This window comes from Macaca fascicularis, chromosome 7, assembly GCF_037993035.2.
Source record: "Macaca fascicularis isolate 582-1 chromosome 7, T2T-MFA8v1.1".
Lineage (NCBI taxonomy): Eukaryota > Metazoa > Chordata > Mammalia > Primates > Cercopithecidae > Macaca > Macaca fascicularis.
The window spans coordinates 108,807,449-108,833,643 of record NC_088381.1 but is presented as its reverse complement, the minus strand read 5'-3'; positions in this window follow the sequence as shown (position 1 = coordinate 108,833,643).

Genomic DNA, 26,195 nt, shown 5'->3' with positions numbered 1-26,195 from the left:
TTTTTTTTTTTTAGCATAACCAGGAGATTCTATCTTTTCCTAAGTTCCAGAGGGACTTCATGGAGTGATCAAAGAAATGTCTATATAAAAAGGCTTATCATGTTTAATCCAAGTTCAATATTTTAATTTAATCTGGTCAAAGAATATATATGGGTTTGTAGAATATGAAAATGAAGATTTCAAATTAACATGAATGCATTTTACCTAAATCAAGGGACAGCTGTTTGGGAAATTAATGCAGAACCCTTGTCTAAAAGTTTTGATGTGTGTTATCAAAAGAGTTCCCTAGGGATCTGTATTTTAGCAAATGCTGCTAGATGATATTTATTGATATCAAAGCTTGGAAAACATTTATTTTTTTTAAATAAATGCTGGATATTAGACAATTGTCTGATGCAGAGTTTACAAATTTTTTCTCTCATTCTGTTGTAAAGTATGCATCCAACGAAGGTCTAATATCCAGCATCTGTAAGAAACTTGAACAAATTTACGACAAAAAAGAAACTAGTCCCATTAACAAGTGGGCAATGGACATGAACAGACACTTTTCAAAAGGAGACATACATGCAGCCAACAATCTCATGAAAAAAGGCTCATCATCACTGATCATTAGAGAAATGCAAATCAAAACCGTAATGAGATACCAGCTCACACCAGTCAGAATGGCTATTTTAACAAGTCAAAAAATAATAGATGCTGGCGAGGTTGTGGAGAAAAGGAATGCTTATACACTGTTGGTCAGAAGGTTAATTAGTTCACCCGTTGTGGAAGACAGTGTGGCGATTCCTCAAAGACTTAAGACAGAAATACTCTCGACCCAGCAATCTCATTACTGGGTAGATACCCAGAGAAATATAAATCATTCTATTACAAAGACACATGCACATGTAGTGTATATTCACTGCACCAGTATTCACAATAGCAAAGATATGGAATCAACTTAAATGTCCATCAATGCTAAATTGGACGAAGAAAATGTGCCATATATACACCATGGAATACTATGAAAAAGAACAAGATCATGTCCTTTGCAAGGAAATGGATGCAGCTGGAGGCTATTATTCTTAGCAAACTAAGGCAGGAACAGAAAACCAAATTATCACATGTTCTCATTTATAAGTGCGAGTTAAATGATTAGGACACATGGACACATTAGAAGGGGACAACACACGCTGAGGCCTATTGGGGGGTGAAGGCTGGCAGGAGGGAGAGTATCAAGAAAAATAACTAATGGGTACTAGGCTAACACCCCTATGACATAAGTTTTTCTATGTAACAAACCTGCAAATGTACTTTTGAACTTAAAATAAAAGTTTAAAAAATGTTTTCCAAAAGACCCTTAGCTACGTAAGAACTACTAGTTACACTTTTTGTTCTCCTCTTCAAAAATCAAGACAGTGAAATAGTTTTAGTAATCCAGTAGAACCTTAGTCAAACTTTGCAAAGTGGAAAAAAAGAAGATAAAATGAGTAAATAGTTGCGACTTTCTATACATTGTTGCCTGAAATTAGATGAGGTATACTTGCTAAATTTTCCTGTCATTATGGGGCATTTAAAACGTTGGACACAGTTATTCCTTCAAATTGATAGAAATATAAATTGGGGAAAAACATAAAAGAAATTTTTACAGCTGCAGATGAATTAATCTTGTGTTCATGGTCTCCTTGTTAAATTTTATTTCATTTGAAACTGTCTGTATTCTGTGACTGATATTTTATGAATAATATTACACTACTTATAAAAGAGACAACGGATTTTATCCAGTACAAAGTGTAATAAAGACAAAACTCTACCCAGAAATTTCAAAGGGTTATAATAGTGAACAACAGCATAGTTGATTTCATGAATTTCTATCCTTTGAAACTAATCTATTTTTTTATTTATTTATTATTTTGACACAGGGTCTTGCTTTGTCATCCAGGTTGGAGTGCAGTGCAGAGATTCTTCACTAACTGCAATTTCTGCCTCCCAAGTTCAAGCTATCCTCGTGCCTCAGCATCCCGAGTAGCTGGGACTACAGACTCCGCCACCATGCTCAGCTAATTTTTGTATTTTTTGTATAGATGGGGTCTCACCATGTTGGCCAGGCTGGTCTCAAACTCCTGGGCTCAAGTGATCTGCCCACCTTGGCCTCCTAAAGTGCTAGGATTATCGGTGTGCGCCACGGCACCTGACCCTGAAAATAATCTATATTAAGGACTATTTGATAGTATAGAATGATGACCTGAAGTTTTTTTGCAGGTAATATATTGAGTAATATTTTTAATGATTGAGTTATATCCTTTAAGGTAATAGAAAGGTTAGGCAACTTTCACATAAAATATATTTACTTTATTCATGCCAATTTGATATTGATGATTAATTATAATACAGGCATTACTGCTCCTACAATGTGCCTATTATAAAAGATTATTACACTTGTTAGTAGATTAGACTGGTAAGCAGGAAAAAATAATGTAATAGAACCAATGACCGTTAAGAGGAAGAAGGAGTTAACATTTAATATAATCAAAATATTTCATATGCATTCAAGTTTTTTTCTCAATAGGCTATTGTATCCATAGATCTTTTGCTTTTCTTTTACTTGTTACTGCCCTTTCTTTAAATGGTTATGGAGCTAGATTTAAGTATGAATAAAGTGAGTTTTAAATTTTGTGCCTACATGTGATTTTTATTATATAGTTTGTAAAAAACTACTAATGCTTTGTATTGGTGGTACTAAAATGGAATGTATAGTCATTAACCACACATCACTTTTTATTATATAGTTTGTAAAAAACTACTAATGCTTTGTATTGGTGGTACTAAAATGGAATGTATAGTCATTAACCACACATCACTTATACAATTTTAATAGTTAGAATTCTAAAATGTGTATATACTAATTAAGTTTTACTCTTAATTTAAGAAAATTAAGACTGGGTATGGTGACTCACGCCTGCCATTCCAGTACTTTGGGAGGCTGAGGCAGGCGGATTACGAGGTCAGAAGATCCAGACCATCCTGGCTAACACGGTGAAACTCCGTCTCTACTAAAAATATGAAAAAATTAGTCGGGCGTGGTGGCGGGCGCCTGTGGTCCCAGCTACTCGGAGGCTGAGGCGGAAGAGTGGCTTGAACCCGGAGCTTGCAGTGAGCAGAGATCGTGCCACTGCACTCTGGTGTGGGGGACAGAGTGAGATTCCATCTCAAAAAAAAAAAAAAAAAAATTAAAATTACAACTGCTTATCATGTTTTCTTTTTCTGTTTACAGTATTAAAAACAAACCGTTCTTAATCTACATTAAAAAATGTAATATATATCCAAAGTATTTGGAATATCTGCCTGAACTGTTCTCCACTGTGTATTCAGCATTTCACATATTGTTTGGCATATAGCAGGGGTTCTTATTTGTAAACATTTGGAATATATGTAATAAATATTTTAAAATTCAGTATGTACTTTGGTCTCACAAGAACCAAATACGAATGGGTTAGATCTCCATTTATTCAATAATGGAATACAACTACTTATTCCTTTAAGGAATAATGTGTCTTATAAATGTACATTTTCAGAAGTAATTGTAAAAAAGTGTTATTAATGCTAAGTTTCTAAACTTCTTGGGATATAAAATGCATTTCAGCCGTTTGTAAGTAGGATATTTTAATATTCAGAAAAAATTATTCTCCACACAAGCATTAAACCCCATAATTTGACAGCTTTAAGAGTCAAAACATTCAAACTACTTAGCATTTATAGATATTATTTTATGTCATCACTACTTTGGCACATTTAAAAACATCCATCATTTTCAAATTCCTTTATATTTTATTTCTTGTACTTTTTGCCTTAAGCTTGTCTTCTCTTAGTAGAGAATTAATTCACAAATAAATCATAGAGTAACAATAAAAACTAAATCTCATTAATTTCCCTAATCTGGTCATTTGTGACCTAAAGTAATTGAGTGCATTTTAATTCCAATCTAGAAAATAAACATATCCAGGCTAACTTAGAATAATCTATTTTAAATATTAAGTATTATTCTCTTAGGAATTATAGATTCATCTCTTGAGAAAGAATGGACATGAGAATAGTAAAAAAAAAATCTAATATTACATATAATAGATCATATCATATAATATATTGGAACTTACTTAATACTTACCTGGAATATTAATACATTACCATTCAATAGTAGTTATAAAAATAATGAAATTTTACATTGCCAAAAATGAACAAACTGGATTATAATATATTATACATTTAGGACCTTTGTATTGTCAGAATGTGTGAGGTATAAATTTAAGACAACTTACCTCATGTAATTTAATTACCATAAAATAATTTTAATATATTTATGTAAGTATGTGAATGTGGGCATGTAATTGTGTTTAAGATTAATAGGCTAGTTAACATCAAATTAGTTACATATCCCTATTTGTATTTCTCTTCTGAACTTCGTATTTTAGAAGTTTCTATAAATTTCCTTATTTTTTGTAACTGCCAAAATATTACGGGCCCTGGATTTAGACACTATTTATTGACACGTTGCATTACAGAACTAGCTCTGTCTCCCTGAAACAATTTTGCATTGATTATAATATTCGTATGTACTTCCTTTTCATTTCACTGATCTTCTGATCCAGGTTCAGTTATGCACCTGTATGTACTCTATACCTTATCTCCTCTTATTTCTTCAGTGTATTCCCTTGATCATTTTTTCTTTTCTCTGCCCTGTATTGCAACTTTAATTTCTCCAAGTTGATTGGCTTTTTGACTTCATGTCTTGCCCATGCTAAAATAAAACTTTTTAAAAAATCACAATATCACTAACGTACGTTTTGTTTTCTCTTGTGTTTCTCGAAATATTACTATATTTTTACGGGTTTCAATAACTCCCTCACATTAACTACTCAAAGCAAAACAGGACATTTATGTTTTCTTTCCACTACTCACTGGATTTGTTCTCCCTAGTACACCAGTTATTCTTATATTTTCCTTAGTTACCTATTCTGATCTTACTTTGTTTTGCAGCATTTGCCACTGTGGACAACTTTCTTCTTTTTGAAATTCTCTTCCACTGGATTCCACAGGATACCACAGGGATTCTCATCTCAACTCCATGTTCTCCTATGCCCACCTCTCTCTGTTCAGTGATATATATACTTGCAAGTATATCTGTATCTGCTAATTCTTAAAATTTTGATGATTGACAAGATTTCATATATATTTTTTCTTCCAACCTTCATGTTTTCCTTTCATCATCTTCTATAACTTTAACCATCAAATAAAATACACTAATTTTTAGATCAAAATTCCCACACTGTTTATCTTCTGAACTTCAGATAAGTTTATGAAACAGCCTATCAGACATCTTTATTGGGATGCAATAAGGCATATTTACCTAAATATATCTCAAACACAATTAATCCCACTTCTCATATTCACTTCAACACATACTTTCTCTTATTTATCTTAATTCCTCTTTATTGAATGAAATACTATCCAGATGTGTAAAAAAACATTTCACTCTGTCTCTGAAACTTAGTGACACTCATTTTTTCAATTTATCATGTAATTAAATTTAAATAAATACTTGCAATGTATCTTAACTGGGTCTTAAAATTTTCTTTTTAAGTAACTTTTAATTTAACTTTTTTAAGTAAAAAATTTTTTTTAGTAACTTTTCAATTCCTAGAGGATAGATCCTTCCATTCTGAGCTTTCTTACTCTCCTTCGGTGTTTACAATAGTGCTCTGCTAATGCAGAGGAATTTCACTACCTCACAGGGATGCAGTGAAGATGAGGTACATATTGAAAACATTCAAAAGGTGTATTAAAAACGTGTTTTCCAATTATTCAAACTGTCTCGTGTGAGTCATATGGGCTTAAATATTCCTAAGGTCTTCTGGGTTCTAATTTATATCCTTAACTTTTCAGTAATGAAGATGATTTTAGAATACAAATAACTTTACTTTTCTTGTCATCTGAGAAGGTAGTTAAGAGACAATACTATTTTCCTGCTTCAATCTATCACAAAGTATCAAAGAAATACTAGATTTACCTTTTGGGGTTATGCTTTTATTGGCCCCCTTTCCTTCAACAATCACTTTCTCTCATTATCATGTATCATTACTTTTCATCCTTACCTCTTCTGTCTCTTATTGTTGCCTGAGAGTACTAACATCTGGTTTAATAAGAGTGCTTATCCATAAAGTGGCAGTAATATGAATTTGGCCAATGTTTCCCCCTTGTCCCATTCTAGCTGAACAGAGTAAAGTTGTGTAAGTATAATCTTACACATTTCTCTCATTCACAGTTTTCAAGAGTCTGAAATATTGAATCCTATCTTAGGGGAGGAGAAGGAAGAATTCACTCATCATTCTTTAGGAATTTATGTTATTATATTTAGAAATATTGTTACAGTGTATGAGATGCCAATGGACTGACAAGCACATATAAAGTTCTTAATACAGAGGTGCAGGCACACCAAGGGACTGAGACCTACTCAGGACTATAGAACTCTTCCCCTACCCAGCATCTCACCACATTACTAAAGGTTTATTTATAGCAAATCCTCTAACTCAGTATTTCATGTTCAGCTATCAAGAGATAATTAACAGACACATTGAAAGACAAAAATAAAGCATTAAAGCAAGACATAGCAGGCCGGGCGCAGTGACTCATGCCTGTGGTCTCAGCACTTTGGGAGGCTGAGGCAGACTGATCGTGAAGTCAGAAGTTCGAGACCCGCCTGGCCAATATGGTGAAACCCCGTCTCTACTAAAAATACAAAAATTAGCTGAGTGTGGTGGCACACGCCTGTAGTCCCAGCTACTCGGGAGGCTGAGGCAGGAGAATCACTTGAAGTCGGAAGATAGAGGTTGCAGTGAGCTGAGATTGTGCCACTGCATTCCAGCCTGGGCGACAGAGTAAGACTCTATCTCAAAACAAAAATAATAAAAAAATTTTAAAAATATCTAAAAAGACATAGCAAGTATCAAAGCCAGAGTCAGACACATGGCAGTAATGTTGGGAGCATCAGATAGTCTCTATAAAAGGCCTACAGATGTTGTTGAAAAAAAATTTTTTCATTACATTTTTAGCTTCAGAGACTGAGTAAAATATGACTTTTTCTTGTGAATTATTACATCATTTGGATGTTCCTGTGACTTCTCATCTGCTTATTTTATGCACACAATAAATCATCTCCAAGGCGCAGGCTAGAGTATGACTTGTTGATTCCAGTTCCTTTCTAAGTTTAGAAAAGGGTTTATCTTATGAGTATCAACAAGTCCTACCTTAATTTCTCCTTTCTATGTCTATACGGTTTTCATAACATAGCTCCACATGTCAGAATACTTTTTATTTTCCAGTAATGTAAATTCCAATATAGTAAAACCATTTCTTGACCATGTAGCCAAATCACTGGCTATGGGCCAAGAATCAATATAAATCCATACCACATTTTTTTATTATCATTTAGTTCCTATGATACTGCAAGGAGTGCTTCTCATAATTTTACTTTTTGAACATATTTATTCCTTCCTTATTCCAGCAGTGTTTAGAATGCAATTCTAAGAGAATGCAACACAACTACCTTCCAGATCAAGTGTTGTTCCTCATCATTGTGTTACTGTCCATAATTTATGTTGTCCTTTGGCATCCTCCAGTAACCAAGCATATTGCGGTATCCATTGAATTATGGGGTCAGATAATTCCTTAGAGAGAGTTAATGCATGGCACAGGTGCCACTATCTCATGCAGGCAATAGTTACTTGCAGTGCTCCTTCTCTTGCGTATTATTATTTTTATTATTGTGGTAAAATATACGTCATAAATTTTATAATTTATCAATTTTTTAAATACAATCAGGTAGCATTAAATACATAGTGTTCTGCAGTCGTTACACACCATTCATCCCTAATGGTTTTTTATTTTCCCCAACTGAAATTCTGTATCCAATAAACACTAATTTTCTATTCCTCACTACCCCCAGCCCCTGGAAACCGTCATTCTACTTTATGTTTCTATGAATTCTAGGACTGTAGGAAACTCATATAAGAGGAACCATATCATATTTGTTCTTTTGTAACAAGATTATTTTATTTACCATATCTTCAAGGTTCATCAGTATTGTAGGCTGTGTCGAAATTTATTTGTTTGAGGATGAGTAATATTTTATTTTATGTGTATACCATATTTTGTTTCCCTATTCATCTGTGGTTCAACACTTGGATTGCTTCTATCTTTTGACTATGGTAAATAATGCTTCTACGAACATGGCATAGCATGTTCACTCCCTTTATGCCATGCCTCTATAACCTATAACCTATGTAATATTCTTAGTGAGATGAGGAGCACATCAAATTATATTTTACACACACACACACACACACACACACATACACACACACACACACACACACACTTTTTGACAGCATGGCCCTTTCCTTTACAAACATGATTATTGTCTGTAGCACAGCTGACTTGACAACCTTGGGCTCTATCATGTTCACAGACAGCTAAGGAACAGAATTATCAGTTTAATTCCCCAACCCCCTCTTGCTGACCCTTTTAAATTCCTTTGAAAACTCTTAACTATTTTTCCTGTTTGTGGATCTACCACTTCCAAATGCCATTGATACGCTTTTCTTCTCCGTGATGGTAGCAGCTCTTGAGTCATTTCACAGAAGGTTTATTCTCCAGCTAGCCTGGCTTCAACAATTCTAAATCATTATTCTATTCTTCCTCTTTCTCCCAAAATAAGCATTGGTGATTATATAAAGTACTAAGTGAAGAACCATTTCAATGATTTTTTTCTCAGTGTCAACTACAGCAATTCCAGGATCAGAAAATTAAAATAAGTCATGAGACTCCACAAAAAATAGTTACATAATGCATTGATAAAGACAAAAGGTACAATAGAGCAGGAAAATTAAGACACAGGCAACCTGACAATCATACAAGCCATCCACAAAGGAGGAACTTCCAACGTCCATTTTCAGATTTACAGGACAAACTTTAGATTATAAAACAAAAGCTACCAAGATAAATGGGTCTTATCTTAGTCTTAGAGAACCCAAAGCACACATGTACTGAGGGGTCTTTAATACCCATTAATTATGTAGCCAAAAACAGGCAGATATACCACAAATCAAGGGCAGGTCAGTAATCTACATATTTTCAATACAAATGTCAAGTTAAAGAGAAAATTACAAATCTCTAGCTAGTGCATTTCATCTCTATCTTGTCCAAGGTTCAGTATAATGGACCAGGTGTTTTTGGAGATAAGCATAGAACTACTGTAAACCATCTGCAAATTAATTCTATCCATATATATTCACAGTTCTATATAAATAACTTAGTGGTAATATGTCTAGACATATTTAAAAAATAAGAAACTGAAAAATATATAAAACGTAACAATTCACTTGTGTGACAAATTTAATAACCACAATAGCACAATGTTACTTCTGATATTCGCAAAACCTCTTTCGAATATTTGTTGAAGAATTCCCCCAAGTAAATAATAAATTATATTACATGATCAGGAGAAAGCATAGGTTTCTATAAAAATTTTCCTCCAAGTAATTTGAAAATTGCTTGATATGACAACTTTATTTTCTTAGTTATAAGCAAAACATCACATTACTGTGTTAATAGACTTGACATGTTGAATTATCCTATTTTATGTGGGAAAAAACTCATCTAGTTGTTTTGTATTTTCTCATTATGCTTTCAAAGAAATATTTCACATGAGAATGCAATTGATAAATAGAACTTAGTTAAAGTAATGAATCTGAGATTAGAAACACCTAGCAATGCAAGTGATAGAAAATAATGAAATATTCTTTAAAATTATGATGGCAATATTCAAATATTGTATTGTTTCTAGAATCTTCCCAGTCAATGAAGTCTATGGCTGAAAAATGCTCTGCTTGTTGATCACTGGAAATAAAGGAAGTTTTCGATGTTTGAATTTTGGAGGTGGATTTATTTATTGTGTTTTCTCTGTTGCATCACTTTTGGGGAAAAAAAAAGATGCAGATGAGAACAAGAAAAGGACTATATTCTCATGGAGTGGGTATCTTAGCGGGAGAGAAAGAGAAACAATGGATATGATGCTTTGTAGTGCCAGGTACAAATAATTTTTAATAAAAAGAGTAAAGTAACATAGAGTTTTCATCACTCTGAGAAACTGACATTGTACTAATGGGATACATATTAAAAAGCATGAAATTAAAGCAGGGAAAGCATGAAATTAAAGACTGATTAATGAGAATGGGGATTTTCTTTTGCACAACAAGTAGCACACACAGCTTGCCACTCACCACCACATAACTGATTTTCTTTAAGTATTAACCAAATCTTGAGCACTTTTATGTCAAAATTATGTTATACTTCATGAGTTCTTTTATTTTCGAATACTCCCAAATAAAGGATTTTTTGAACTCCACTTCCTCAAAATGTCTTACACTGAAGATGCTTTCTCATAAAACCTTTAATTCAGAGAAAGTGTAAGATCATTTTGGTATGTGTGCTGCCAAAGTGAGTGCCCAAAAGATCATTTTACAATCAGAGACATTTACCATCAAGGAAATGATGGCCAACCCTGGTTTTGATATAAAGAAAAATGACAAAAGGTAGTTGTGTAATGTCTTTGTCTTCAAACTACATCCTCCAAATTTTTCTGATTGAACATCCTTTTTTCAATACCAAATAATTTTATAGGTTGAGGATAAAAACAACAATGACAAATTATCATGCTCTCATAATTATAATTTCTGATAAATGACTTAGGTGGCAATAATAGTGCTATTAAGAGAATAACCATTAAAAAAGATGCAGTTCACACTCAATTGAAAGTCAGGTAATTGGGTATAATATATTTTACATATAAACACACACATATCTGTATTTATTTTATATATACATATGTGTGTGTGTATGTGTGTGTGTGTGTATATATATATATATATATAGAGAGAGAGAGAGAGAGAGAGAGAGAGAGAGGTTTTGTTTATTTGCTTTTCTCTCATTAACACATCATGAGGCAGGCACTCCATCACTGAAGTTTCACAAGGACTTCATTTTCTTGTCCATCAGGCTTAGCATTACACTCTCATCTTTATGCTTACTCAATGATTGTAATAACTCTGGACATCATATCTTCCCTCTAGGCATGAAGAAGAGGGGAGGCACAGGACAATAAACAGGTCAATTGAGAAACCATTTTCACTACTTAGGCATATAGCAGATTTTCTAGAAACCTTATCTGCTGCAAGTCTGCTTACATTTCATTGGTCAAAGATAGTAAGGAATGCCTTTCATTGTAAGAGAATCTGTTGCAATGTGGATTCTATTGTTCTTTTATAATTAGAGGTATTGCTAACATGAACAAAAAATGAAATTATTTTAAAAGGTGTGAAGAGAAGAAGTGATATTGAACAAGAAAGTAATTATCACGGCCACACACAAAATCAAAGTCCAACTTAAAGGATTACGAGTTATTCTTTTGTCTTCACTCTTACCATTTTTAAAATCAGGTTTCAGTATGACAGTAGATAATGTTTATGGTTGCCTGCAGAAGCAGATAGACTCCCATCCAAAGTTTAGGTTTAGATATCAAGGCTGATGACACCTGAGTATGCAAAAGTACATCACTTATATAATTTAGCAGGTGTGAAATAGCTTGAGAGAGCAAGGAATGAAGATTGGCCTGGCTGTTTACTATAGTTAAGAAGTGGGGCCAGGGTTACTGCTCCTGCTTAGAGGTTTGACTCTCATGCCTGGGCCAAAGGAGGGAACACCCAGCCTTTCATTTGAGTTGGCCCAGATGTGTGGCACCAGGAGAAGAGGAAAGGTTAATGCTGAAGAGGTGTCAGCAGTCAATTATCAAAACAGGGAGCCAGAATTCTCACTGCAAAAATGAAACCAATTTTAAGTACATTCAAGCCTCCTCTGGAGGGTGTCATTTGATTGGCAATCCCATCCAATGTTGCCAAGACACCTAACATACTACTCCCATGAAGTTTCAAAGGGTTTGTGAATATTTTGCCATCCTTCAGATAGAGATGCCTCCAAGTACATATCATTTTTTTCGTTGTTGTTCCTTCTAAAGTATTTACTGCTAATTTAATGAACAGGATTTTATAGTGAACCAAAAGAGTAAGCTCCATGTTACCAAACTTAGGTTGGAGAATAAAAGAGAATAAGTGATTTCTTCAAAAACATGCCAAATTGTAAAGACCATTGATGCTAGGAAGAAACTGCATCAACTAACGAGCAAAATAATCAGTTAACATCATAATGACAGGATCAGATTCACACATAACTATATTAACCTTAAATGTAAATGGGCTAAATGCCCAATTAAAAGACGTAGACTGGCAAATTTGATAAAGAGTCAAGACCCATCAGTGTGCTGTATTCAGGAGACCCATCTCACGTGCAGTGACACACACAGGCTCAAAATAAAGGGATGGAGAAAGATCTACCAAGCAAATGGAAAACAAAAAAAAGCAGGGGTTGCAATCCTAGTCTCTGAAAAAACAGACTTTAAACCAACAAGGATCAAAAGAGACAAAGAAGGCCATTATATAATGATAAAGGGATCAATTCAATAACTAGAGCTAACTGTACTAAATATGTATCCACCCAATATAGGAGCACCCAGATTCATAAAGCAAGCCCTTAGAAACCTACAAAGAGACTTACACTGCCACACAATAATAATGGGAGATTTTAACACCCCACTGTCAACATTAGACAGACCCACAAGAGAGAAAGTTAACAAAGATATCCAGGAATTGAACTCAGCTCTGCACTAAGCAGACCTAACAGACATCTACAGAACTCTCCACCACAAATCAACAGAATATACATTCTTCTCAGCACCACATCGTACTTATTCCAAAATTGACCACATAATTGAAAGTAAAGCACTCCTCAGCAAATGTGCAAGAACAGAAATTATAACAACCTGTCTCTCAGACCACAGAGCAATCAAACTAGAACTCAGGACAAAGAAACTCAATCAAAATCGCTCAACTACATGGAAACTGAACAACCTGCTCCTGAATGACTACTGGGTCCATAACGAAATGAAGGCAGAAATAAAGATGTTCTTTGAAACCAATGAGAACAAAGACACAACATACCAGAATCTCTGGGACACATTTATAGCAGTGTGTAGAGGGAAATTTATAGTACTAAATGCCCACAAGAGAAGCAGGAAAGATCTAAAATTGGCACCCTAACATCACAATTGAAAGAACTAGAGAAGCAAGAGCAAACACATTCAAAAGCCAGCAGAAGGCAAGAAATAATAAGATCAGAGCAGAACTGAAGAAGATAGAGACACAAAAAAATCCTTCAAAAAAATCAGTGAATCCAGGAGCTGGTTTTTTGAAAAGATCAACAAAATTCATAGACTGCTAGCAGGATTAATAAAGAAGAAAAGAGAGAAGAATTAAATAGATGCAATAAAAAATGATAAAGGGGATATCACCACTGATCACACAGAAATACAAACTACAATCAGAGAATATTATAAGCACCTCTATGCAAATAAACTAGAAAATTTAGAAGAAGAAATGGATAAATTCCTGGACACATACACCCTCCCAAGGCTAATCCAGGAGGAAGTTGAATCCCTGAATTGACCAATAACAGTCTCTGAATTTGAGGCAAAAATTAATAGCCTACTAACCAAAAAAAAGTCCAGTACCAGACAAATACACAGTCAAATTCTACCAGAGGTACAAAGAGGAGATGGTACCATTCCTTCTGAAACTATTCCAATCAATAGAAAAAGAAGGAATCCTCCCTAACTCATTGTATGAGGTCAGCATCATTCTGATACCAAAGCCTGCCAGACCAATACCCCTGATTAACATCAATGCAAAAATCCTCAATAAAAGACTGGCAAACTGAATCCAGCAGCACATCAAAAAGCTTATCCACCACGATCAAGTTGGCTTCATCCCTGGGATGCAAGGCTGGTTCAACATATGCAAATCAATAAATGTAACCCATCATATAAACAGAATCAAAGACAAAAACCACATGATTATCTCAATAGATGCAGAAAAGGCCTTCAATAAATTTCAACAGCACTTCATGCTAAAAACTTTCAATATGCTATGCATTGATGGGACATATCTCAAAATAATAAGAGGTATTTATGACAAACCACAGCCAATATCAAACCAAATGGGCAAAAACTGGAAGCATTCCCTTTGAAAACTGGCACAAGACAGGGATGCCCTCTCTCACCACTCCTATTCAACATAGTGTTGGAAGTTCTGGGTAGGACAATCAGGTAGGAGAAAGAAATAAAGTGTATTCTATTAGGAAAAGATGAAGTCAAATTGTCCCTGTTTGCAGATGACATGATTATATATTTAGAAAACCCCATGATCTCAGCCCAAAACCTCCTTAAGCTGATAAGCAACTTCAGCAGTCTCAGGATACAAAATCAACGTGCAAAAATCACAAGCATTCCTGTACACCAAAGACAGGCAAACAGAGAGCCAAATCATGAGTGAACTCCCATTCACAATTGCTTCAAAGAGAATAAAATACCTAGGAATCCAACTTACAAGGGATGTGAAGTACCTCTTCAAGGAGAACTACAAACCACTGCTCAGTGAAATAAAAGAGGACACAAACAAATGGAAGAACATTCCATGCTCATGGATAGGAAGAATCAATACCGTGAAAATGGCCACATTACCCAAGGTAATTTATAGATTCAATGCCATCCCCATCAAGATACCAAAGACTTTCTTCACAGAACTGGAAAAAACTATTTTAAAGTTCATATGGAACTAAAAAAGAGCCCGCATTGCCAAGACAATCCTAAGCCAAAAGAACAAAGCTGGGGGCATCATGCTACCTAACTTCAAACTGTACTACAATGCTACAGTAACCAAAACAGCATGGTACTGGTACCAAAACAGAGATATAGACCAATGGAACAGAACAGAGCCCTCAGAAATAATACTACACATCTACAACCATCTGATCTTTGACAAACCTGACAAAAACAAGAAATAGGGAAAGGATTCCCTATTCAATAAATGGTGTTGGGAAAACTGGCTAGGCATATGTAGAAAGCTGAAACTGGATGCTTTCCTTACACCTTACACAAAAATTAATTCAAGATGGATTAAACACTTAAATGTTAGCTCTAAAACCACAAAATCCCTGGAAGAAAACCTAGGCAATATCATTTAGGACATAGGCATGGGCAAGGACTTCATGACTAAGACACCAAAAGCAATGGCAACAAAAGCCAAAATTGACAAATGGGATCTAATTAAACTAAAGAGCTTCTGCACAGCAAAAGAAACTACCATCAGAGTGAACAGGCAACCTACAGAATGGGAGACAATTTTTACAATCTACCCGTCTGACAAAGGGCTAATATCCAGAATCTACAAAGAACTTAAACATATTTACAAGAAAAAGTCAAACAACCCCATCAAAAGGTGGGAAAAGGATATGAACAGACACTTCTCAAAAGAAGACATTTATGCAGCCAACAGACACTTGAAAAAATGGTCATCATCACTGGCCATCAGAGAAATGCAAATCAAAACCACAATGAGATACCATCTCACACCAGTTAGAATGGTGATCATTAAAAAGTCAGGAAACAACAGGTGCTAGAGAGGATGTGGAGAAATAGGAACCCTTTTACAGTGTTGGTGGGACTGTAAACTAGTTCAACCATTGTGGAAGATAGTATGGCGATTCCTCAAGGATCTAGAACTAGAAATACAATTTGATCCAGCCATTCCATTACTGGGTGTATACCCAAAGGATTATAAATCATGCTGCTATAAAGACACATGCATACGTATGATTATTGTGGCATATTCACAATAGGAAAGAGTTGGAACCAACCCAAATGTCCATCAATGATAGACTGGATTAAGAAAGTGTGGCACATGTACACCATGGAATACTATGCAGCCATAAAAAGGGATGGGTTCATGTCCTTTGTAGGGTCATGGATGAAGCTGGAAACTATCATTCTGAGCAAACTATCCACAGAAAACCAAATACTACATGTTCTCACTCATAGGTGGGAATTGAACAATGAGATCACTTGGACACAGGGTGGGGAACATCACACACTGGGGCCTGTCATGGGGTGGGGGGCGTGGGGAGGTATAGCATTAGGAAATATACCTAATGTAAATGACGAGTTAACAGATGCAGCACACCAACATGACACATGTGTACATATGAAACAAACCTGCATATTGTGTACATGTACCCTAGAATTTAAAGTATAATAAAAAAAAAAAAAAGAAAAAAAGAAAAAAAAGAAAACAAACTTGGGGAAATTTTAAATATTATTTTTATAGAGTCTCCCAATATTTTTTCACTTTAAAATCTGGTTTGATAATACCAAAGACCTTATAATCATCTACTTAACTTGCATTTATTATACGATAAGAAATGAAATGTTTCTAATCAGAGAAAAAAGAGAATAAGTGATTTATTTGTCAGTTTGGAATCTTGGTGCTTTGTTAGCTTTTCCTTTTAGTTCTTCCATCTTTGCTTCCTCATTTCTTATTTGGCCATGATAAAATATTCCCTGTTGAACTTATTTTGAATAGATTTGTTGAGCTGTAATTTAGGTATCATAAAATTTACTCATTTTACATTGGAATGTACAATTCAATGACTTTTAGTGATACAGCTTGAATATTTGTCCCTGCCAAATCTCATGTTGAAATGTAATCCCCAATGTTGAAGGTTGGGCTTGTTGAGCAGGTGATTAGCTCATACTATGGATCCTTCATGGCTTTATGCTGTCCTCAATATCATGAAGGATCCGTGTCATGTAAGACCTGATTGTTTTAAAGTGCAGGGTAACTCCCCAACCCTCATTCCTGCTCTCTTCCTGTGAGAGACATCTACTTCCTCTTTGACTTCTGCCGTGATTGCAATCTTCCTATGGCCTTCCCAGAGGCTGAGCAGAGGCCAATGTCATACTTCCTGCATAGCTGGAAGAACTGAGAGTCAATTAAACTTCTTTAAATTATAAGTTACCTAGCTTCAGGCTCTTCTTTATAGAAATGCAAGAACAGCCTAGTACATTTAATAAATTTACAGAGTTGTGAAACCACCACCAGAAATATATGTAATATTTGGAATCTGGTTTCCTTTACTTGGCATATTGCTTTGGAGATTCATCCACGGTGTGGCATCATCAACACTTCATTTCCTTCTTACTACTGAATAGTATTCCATTGTACAGATATGCCACTGTTTGATTATCCATTAACCAATTTTGAATATCCGAATTGGTTCTACTTTTTCAATGTCATAATATTCAAATAATCCTAGTATAAACATTCACATCCAAGTCATTTTGTGAAGATATATTTCTATTTTCTTTGGATAGATAAACTGGAATCAAAATTGTGGGATTATATAGTACATTTTTATTTAACTTATTTACAAAAACAAGAAAACAAGAAACCTTCCTTTCAGTTTTTCAAAATGGATGCACCATTTTATATTCCCATAAAAAAGTGAGAAGATTCCAGTTTATGTCCTCACCAACACTTGTTATTTTTAGTCTTTTTTGTTTATAGCCATTCTACTGGGTGTGTAGAGGTATATCATTGTTATTTAATCTGTATATCTAAACTAAGGATGCTAAGCTTCTTTTGTCTTTGTTCTATTTAATTGGATGTTTGAAACTTCATTTAGATCATTTCTATCATGGCTATTTGTTGGTTCTCACTCTCTTTTCATACATACATGTATATATACACACCCACATGTATATATGTGTATGCATACACACACACACACATACATACCTTACTTGATTTCTAATTCATTACTGATAAACTGTCATGAACTGTGGATGTTTACCTTCTGTAATTCAATTATCTTCTCACGAAAACATTCTGCTCTTTCCCTGCATTTTGGTATGGCAAATTCTTCAGATCCATTAGATATCAGTGGCAATGTTTTGAAGTAGCAACTACAAAGTTATAAAAGTTATACTTTTAGAAGTTAGATTGTTATACAAACCCTTCATCTTCTTTTAAAATGTGGTTATACATTATAATGCTGTTTTTCCCCTTAATGCTTATAATGTATACATTATTTAGTGCACAGGTGTCGATTTAATAGCTGTGAAAGAAAAATACAATTCTCAGGAAATTTTACTTTTGATTAGATTTCATGTAACAGAGAATTATTACTTCCTAATCAGATTTAGTTGCTTAAAATCAAGTAAAGACCTCTAAAAATTTACAACAAGTGGTCGAGTGGTTATTTTTTAAGTTTTAGATTTTTTTTTTTTATTTCTTAAATTTTAGTAAAAACCCTGGTACTGAATGTATTTGTCATTCCTAAATGGGAACTATGTGAACTGTTTCTCAATATATCTTGTATTGATCACTTGGGAACTCTAACAAGGGACTATGATCAATGGAGAGAAGAGGAGTGGGTCCGGCAGCTAATTGTGTGTGCCTGTGCCTGGGGGCATGCTCTCCTCTACTGGTAGATGATGATAGTGTGCTCATTATTTTCCCAAATTACAAATGAACTTCCTACTTTTTTCTCATTTTCTATAAAACACCATGCAAAATGTCAATTAGAGCCAATATTAAAAGTAACGAATTCCCTAGAGGAAGCCAAAGGAAGAAAACACATAATTGAATGAAAGAATAAAGCAAAATGCTTTTATTAGCCACAGTCAGACAGAATATGTGTAAATCCCAAACGCTGGTCTTGGATTTAAAATGTCCTTATGTCTAATACAAACAAAAGAACCTATTTCTGAGGACTCCCAAATGTACCATCACGTAGTTAAATCAAAACATTTTTTCCAATGGCATTCCATTAACTTGCTTTGTTGGAGATAAAGGTTCTCACCAAAGTTTCCTATGCCGAATAAATGATGTTTTCTCTCCAATTAAAAAGAAGTCTGATGGGATTTTATTTTAGCTCTCTGTTGGAGGTCAAATCTCTATATGAATCTCAAGATTATACAAAATAAAATTAGGGACATACTCCTTTTGATACAGCCTAAAGGAACAGACACAATATATAGTATTAATTTTGAGAACAGTAAATTAGAAATGAAATGTATAGGAAACTGGAATGACCTGTTCATGGTCACACTGTACTAAATTATTCTGAGATTCTTGTTAAAAGGGTTTTAAATCCAAATCCTAGTTTGCTTCCCTCCTGTTTCTGTTCCCGTTTTTATCAGAGACATTGTCTGTCTTGTACTCACACATGGAAGCCAAGGGACACTGCCCCCACCATAACTGGCTAACTCTATGGCCTAATACATGGTTTCCGTGAATCCAAGCAGACATGTCACTCCTCAGGGGCATTGAAGAGAGACAGTGAAGCCTATGTCATGAGATTTGGCCTCTATTTTGGAATCTGTCTCTCTTTACCAGTATAGTATCAACAGATTACCTGAATTAATTAAATTTCTTAACGTTAACTTTTTTAAATGTTTCACTCTTAGATATACACAGTGTTGGCAATAAACACATGACTCAGTTGGCAACATTATAGACAAATGGTATTTTAATGCAAATTTTTTTAGAGAGTATGAATTTACATATCAATATATGGGGTAGCTTAGAACCAACATTTAAAATTGAGGATGTTTATTCTCTTGGCCCAGCAATTCTATCTCAAGTATGTAAATTTGAGAAACATTTCCAACTATACATGAGATATCCTAGATGTTAATTCCATCATTTAGTATCAAAAAAATTACCATCTAAATGTCCATCAAAAATAAATGTGTAGCCTGGGCATGGTGGCTTACACCTATAATCATAGCACTTTGGGAGGCTGAGATGGGTGGATCACTTGAGGTCAGGAGTTCCAGCCTGGATGACATGGTGAAACCCTGTCTCTACTAAAAATACAAAAATTAGCTGGTCATGGTGGCATAGGCCTGTAATCCCAGCTACTCGGTAGGCTGAGACAGGAGAATCACTTGAACCCTGGAGGTTGAGGTTTCAGTGAGTCAAGATGGCGCCATTGCACTCCAGCCTGAGTGACAAGAGCAAAACTCCAACTCAAAAAAGACAAAAAAAAAAAAAAAAAAGTGTAGATTAAACATGGTAAAACATGCAATCTAAAAAAAAGCATATGTAAAAGAATGTTGTCTCTACATGTTTTAATCTGTATATTCTGTAAAGAAAAGTTGGTAAAGAAAAGGTAAACTCCTGAGCAGTATTAAAGTAAGATAGCATTTATTTGAAAACATATAGAAAATTATACAAAAATAATGTCTATAATTTTCAAGATATGTTTAATATGTGTAAAAGTTCAAAACTCAATCAAAATTGATAGAAAAATTCGTGATCATTTTTTGGAAGGGAAGTGACTAGGGTGTGTGATGATTATGGAGCAATTTAATTTCAGTAATAATATACAAATGTTATAAGGAAGAATATAGCTATCTATTACTTGTAAAATTAAAATTTAATAAATTGATTATTAAAATTTAATATTCATTAAAATTTATGAATGACTTCAATAGAAATTGATAAGCAAATATTATGTCTGTTATATATTCACAGATTCATAATAAGAATTATGATATATTTCCTCCAGTGAAAATAGTTTTAACAAGGGAACTACTTTTGCCACATTTTAATACCAGAGGTAAACAATATATTGTTAATCATTGACCATGTGAGTTAATCTACTGCCACTGTAAAACATCTATGAAATCAAAATACTTTTAGCTATCTATGAAGAAACTGCACCTCTCAAATTAAGTGCAATCACTAAAGTGTTAGCATATTTTACAATTATCATTAAACAGTGATGTGGCATGTATAACATGCTTACTCTTTTTCTAAACCATCTATATTATAATTAACTTATCATATTATATAGTTCACAGTTATGATTACAAAGTTACATGCTGCTGTATCACTATAATTGAGAGCATCTCCAAGAAAGAATCACATGAATCTTCCCAGAGTTTTGATCCCAGAAATTCTAACACAAAAATTATTTCTATTTAACCATTACATAGATTATTTTACCAACATTTAATATTAAAAGCCATTTGTAAGTTAGTGAGGGATGGTTTTAATGTGTTTGGGTCCCTGACAAAATCCTGAAGAGAGTTCAGAAGTTTGAGAGTAGAAGGCGAACCATAGTGGGGACTCCGAAGGCAAAGGTGAAAAAGAAATAAGGTGTGTGTGGTACTGGGGCTGGGGATGGGAGGAGAGAGAGGAGGAGGGTAAAAGAATGCGGGTGGGCTTTGAGGGAGGATGATCAGCATCATACATATTCTGTTGCAGAGTCATTCTCTTAGTCTAGAGCCATAAATAATAATTTAGTATATATACATTTAAAATACAGTTTATTTTTCTAAGGTAATAAATGAATTTCCTTCTGAGAAGCACTTAGAATATTAATGCTTCTGTTTGATTCGTTTTGAATTGAATATATTTTTGCATGCCTTTAGAAGTATACAATATTCCACAGTACAACCCAGTAAAAATGTATCAACAAAAAGTCACTTTAATCAATATGGTCACTCCATATAATATTTTGACATGTATATAAATGCTATTGAAACATTAAAGTAACAGAGTAACTCATAGTCCTAAAAACATAAATCTGGAGAGTAGTATGTAGAAGTTTTAACTTTTTAGTCTATATAATTACGTGGTTTATTTTTTATTTTATTCATATTATGATAAAATGTGGGCTTGTTATTCTAGGAGATATCTGATCCATTGGAGACCTGACGAGCCTAAGGAGGGAGAGGGTTAGATGTTAGAGACCACAACTATAAGTTAGAGTGACAAAGAACTTCTAATTGTCCACTCGCTTTTTTTCCTTCATTGCTTGCATGGATCAGCGTTTGCATCTTTGCTTCTCAAAAGCAGCAGATGCCAGCTAATGCAGCACAGGGCAGTGTGGCAATATCATGACTATAATGACCTCCTTGGCAGGGGGAGCAGAAAACAACCAGTAATGACAGGTTATCTGACCTGGTGTTGTCAACTCTCCTCCACATCACTTTTTAAGCAGCATAATTCAGTGTGAGACAATCTTTTGTACAAAGCAGTTCTTAGAGTATGTATAAAGTGAAGTAGGTGCTCTGACGGAAAACTGAGTGTTGGCTTTATAGGGTTGAATTTCTCTTTGACATACCACAAACTCACTAACCTCAGGGATGGCTCCTTTCAGTGAATTATGCTCTGAAAAATATGGGTACTTACTTTGATTAAAATGACTATTGACAAAATCTTAGGATTCTTAGATATAACAAAATCCAGAACCACACCGCTATGAGACCTAGTAGTTGATAGCACAATAGGGTGACTATGGTCAATGATAACTTAACTGTACATTTTAAGATAACTTGAAGAATATAAGTGACTTGTTTGTAACTCAAAGGATAAATGCTTGAGTGGATGGATACCCCATTCTCCAAGACGTGCTTATTTCACATTGCATGCCTGTGTCAAAATATCTCATGTACCCCATACATACACCTATTATGTCCCAGCCAAAATTGAAAGTACAAATTTAAACAAGAAATACATTGCTTATGAGAGAAACACTGAAGATAACAACAAATAGAATATTCATTATTTTTGTCAATTTCTGGTTTGTTTTTCATTTCTTTGGTTGATGATGTAAGGAGCAGAAAATGATACCATGAACCAACATCAAGATATCTAAAATACCAATATTTATATCTGACGAATCCAGACTTGGTATGAAAAACAATAGACACAAAGAGGAGGCTACAATTGGTATAAATAACATATTTATATAGAAATTAATGTATTAAAATAAATTGGTAGGCATCAATTTATGTATTTCTTACATAAATACAGAGGTGTGAAATAACGTTTGACCACAAATAATATAGAATACACCATTTTATTAGCATATGAGATGGTGGTTTTGATATATTAACTTAGGCTACAAGTCTCCAGTTATTCAATTAAACATTAATAAGGGTGTTGCTGTAGAGGTATTGTGTGTATGTGATTAAAATTCATAATAAATTGGAATTATGCTAGATAAGCTGGGTAGGCCTGATACAATTAGTTGAAAACAGAGATGAGGATTTTCTGAAGAAGAAATGCTCCATGTACACAGCAGCTTCAGCTCTTGCCTGTGGTTCCAGGGTGCCCTACCTAGTGGCCTGCCCTAGGGATTGCAGACTTGCCTAGCCAAACTCCATGACTGCATAAGTCAAAGCCTTACACTAATTCTGTTAATAACTATCTTCTACCAGGACCACTTCTTTGGTTGAAACTTGATATGCCATGCGTGTGTTAATAATTAGTGAGCATTAATAAAAATGAAACTAGACCACAATCCAAAGAACCTGTATCAGAAAAAAACATTATCCTCTAACACTAACACACTCTAATCAGAAATAAATAACATCAGGTGGTTAAAACTCACATATAATTGTAAATCAAAATCTATACCATGAAGAAATACTAATAACATTGTGAAACATAAAGAAAAATGAGTGAAAAAATGAAAGCTAATAAAAATAAAAGGAAAGAGAAAAATAACTACAAATAATATATATTAGAAATTTGAACAACAATTTTGAACAGCTATATTTACAAACAAAACCTTGTTGGCTTGAGTAATATCTGGAGATATTACCATTTCCTAATCATAATGGGAGTCAAATTGTTTTAAAAATCATTTCTATCAGAAAGTTGAACACTTTATTTGTCCTGAGAGATCTTTTGTGTGCCTCTCATAGCATACAATACTGACATAATCTGTGCCCATTCTGAAAGATTCATCTTATTCTTTTTATCCACCCTTTATGACACCAATCCTGCAAACTTGTTCTTACCTACTCCTTGCTTATACTGCCAAACTCTTTGACAGTATATGTGAATCAGAGAATATCTGCCCCTTTGACCCTGTCTCCATCTAGGCACACTGGAAAACAAATGCATGGTTAAGAGTGTTCCTCTGGGAGAGTGAAGAAGAGGGCGTGGGAGGGGATGTAGATGGAAAAGGACAAATGTTCTCTTTTTCCCCTATCTTTCAAGGCCAAGGCCAACTGAAAGCATACTCTTATGCTGCAAAGGACCCCTTCTTGGTGCCAGTATATAGCACAAAACCATCTGTAAACAAAAGCAAGGTTTTTCTTCCTCCACTAATTGGACACAGGGTATTTCTAAATTATATTCTTAAGATGTAGGTATGAGTGAAAGGAGAATACAAGCAATAGAAATAGATGCTTTGAGAATTTGACCTGTCTGTTCATGATTCTTATGACATTCAGTACCATTTGATAATGTAGAACTGCTGTATGCTAAACATTTTGTTAAGAGAATCAGAAAATGCCTAATTTGCAATGGGCGGTTTAGCCTCCATTGTCACTTGGTATTCCAAGGTCAAGCCATTCACTTCTCTATCAAGGCCCATTGGCAAAGGAGAGTGTTTGCTTGCAGAAGATTACATGATTCCTCTACAAATCCCTAAACGTCATAAACCAAGGGTGAGCAAAGATTTTCTATAAAGAGCCAGATAGTAAAGTTTTTGGACTTTGAAGACTGTATGGTTTCTGACACAACTACTCAACTCTACCATTGTAATAAAAAAGTAGACATAGACAATATAGAATCAAATGAGTGTGTTCAAATACTAATCTGTGTGCCCAAACAGATGATGAGCTGGACTTTGCCAGCAGGTTGGAATTTTTCAACCACTGCCATAGACACTTAAAACACATTTGTAACAACTGTGTCACGATTTCCACATAGAAGACAGCTGTGCTGAACTCTAAACTTGCTATACAGTGTTCCCCTTCACGTGATCTTTCAAAACTGCAAGTCTTATAGGCTACTTGGCAGCTAACTTTTTAAAGCCTACGTAAATATGTACCTATTTACTTTAAAAAATCCAAATTCCCACAAGACATTGGGATTTGTATTGGCTATAGATGGTATAAAGTTTTGTTTGCAGACTACCGAATCTCTGGTAACTTCACCAAGGAAGCTGATCTTTGAATTTTTATTAAGGTTTTTCACCCAGCATTTATTCCTATGACTTACTAAGTTCTTCTAGGATAGCTGATACTTTCAGCTCATCAATTCTAATAAATATTATGTTTTCTGAGGAACAACATAGTGTTCTGTGCCACAATGGCAATGCCCTTTTTGACTAACATCTGGCAAAACCCAAAATAGTTTAATTATCTTCAAGAAAACACTAAGAAGATATATTCTTGTAAAAGCATACCTTTTACTCTCATGGGAAATACAACTGATTCTAGTTTTACTGGTCAACAGATATGGTAGTTAATTTTATATATCAATTTGAGGAACTGGGTACCCAGATATTTGATTAAACATTATTTCTTAGTTTGTCTGTGAAGACATTTCTGGGTAAGATTAGCATTTGACTGGATAGACGGAGTAAAGAAATTGCCTTCCCCAGTGTGTGTGGGAATGACTCAATCCACTGAAGGCTGGCCAGAAATGAATAAAAAGTAAGGGAGAATTTGCTCTATCTTATGCCTGACTGAGCTAGATTATCTACTTTCTCATGCCCTGAGACTGGGTCTTACCCTATTGACTTTCCTGGTTCTCAGGCCTTTCAACTCAAAATTATCTGCACCACTAGCTTCCCTAGGACTCCAACTTGCCAGCTGAGGACTGTGGGGCTGTTCACCCTTCATTATCACGTGTTCCAATTCTGTGTGCGTGTGCATCTGTGTGTGTCTAATAACCTATTGATTATGTTTCTCTGCACGAGTCTAATAGAATACATATAGGATAAAATTATTTTCTAGAAAAAAAAATGGTTGCATATCAAATTCCATGGGTGATATTTTTTCAGGTGAGAGGTAATGTCTTGAATAGCAGTTGTAAGGTTAAAGTATGATAACTTGTGCACATTCAAAACTTAATCAAGTGAGATAAATAAGAAAGTGATAAGATTCCTCATTTCTTTATCTTTGAACTTAATGGATGATGGCAGTTCTTTGAAATTTCTCTAAAATGAAATTTTGCCTTTGGTTTACAATTTTGAAAGGAGGGTAAAGTTCCACAGGTTAATAATTAGCCTTTCTCACCAAAGAATCATCCATCAGTTGGGGAGCCAATGTGTGGATGATGCAAATTTTACACACGAAAATAAAGCATAGTTCCAAAATAACATAATTTTTAAAAGGAAATTAA